Genomic DNA, 1,108 nt, shown 5'->3' with positions numbered 1-1,108 from the left:
GGTTTAATTTCTAGGGCTGTGTTTACAGTAACTTAAGCAGTCCATCTTAAGTGTAACTGCCATGGCCACAAATCTGCTAGTTGCACTCGAATTGCTCTAATAGGGTTGTTTATTTCCCTTTCTACGTTCTGGACTCCTTGCTGAGACTGTTTAACTTGAAGATAAAAGAAACTATTGCAGTTGCCAGTGCATCAGAACCTAAGAGTGGTCAAATATTTTGTGCAATTTTTTTGTAAAGATATTTTAATTTATAATAAAGTTTAACAGTTTAAAGGAAAAAAATGCTTCCTGGGTCATTTAATATTCTACCCAAAGCATTCTTAAGTATTGCAACTCGAAGCTTCAATCTCTCCTTCAGTTCCTTCAGTTTAAGAAATCTTAAGCGAGTTTGGCGCTTTCGATTTTCTGGCTCCAGCTCTTGCATATTTCATTATAATACTTGGTCTTACCACGCTTTGAAATCTGTTCAGCTCATTAATATCTTGATTTCTTCACTTTGCTTTGGCTTCTCTGCGCTCTACTGCAATATTCAGATTCTCTTCTGACATCCATCTTGGTCTTCCTCCTTTGTCTTTGTAACGACTTATGCATTCTTTCTGGATGATATTCTTGCTATCTTCCTGCCGCTCATCTGACCTTCATTCATTAGTGTTCAAGGCCTCAAACCTGTTGCTGAAATCCTGGTTTTGAAATTCAGGTGGGATAGACTCAAGGTCAAATTTTAGTTATCATAAATTGGATTTAATTTTCCTTAGCTTCAGCTTAAACTTGCTCAATGAGTAGTAGTTTTCACAACTGATACAGAGCTTCTCCAGCTGTTCTTTCCACAGATTTAATCTATCTGATTCCTGTGCACACCATCAGGTGAAATCCATGTGTATAGCCTGTGTTTATGTTTCTTATGTATTTGCAATGAATAAATCGTTGATTGAGCAAAATTATATCATTCTATCTCCACCTTCATTTTTGTCACTAAGTCCATGTTTTCCAACTACTGATCCTTCTCTGTTCCAAACTTTTGCATTCGTCACCCATTATTAGTAATGCACCATGATTGTATGAGGTGCGCCTGATCCAGCCCGTTGTTGTTGTTGTTGTTATGTGCTGT

At 37.2% G+C, this 1,108-nt stretch overlaps 1 pseudogene; it reads left to right on the top strand.

Annotated features, from left to right (window-relative positions):
* LOC102860757 overlaps positions 1–1,108 on the top strand; it is a 9,274-nt pseudogene that overhangs the window by 4,218 nt on the left and 3,948 nt on the right.

This window comes from Elephantulus edwardii, unplaced genomic scaffold (assembly GCF_000299155.1).
Source record: "Elephantulus edwardii isolate Elephantulus edwardi_28Jun2011 unplaced genomic scaffold, EleEdw1.0 scaffold00044, whole genome shotgun sequence".
In the NCBI taxonomy this organism is placed as follows: Eukaryota; Metazoa; Chordata; class Mammalia; order Macroscelidea; family Macroscelididae; genus Elephantulus; species Elephantulus edwardii.
The sequence above is the reverse complement of the archived record's forward strand: the minus strand, read 5'-3'. Positions and strand labels throughout refer to the sequence as shown.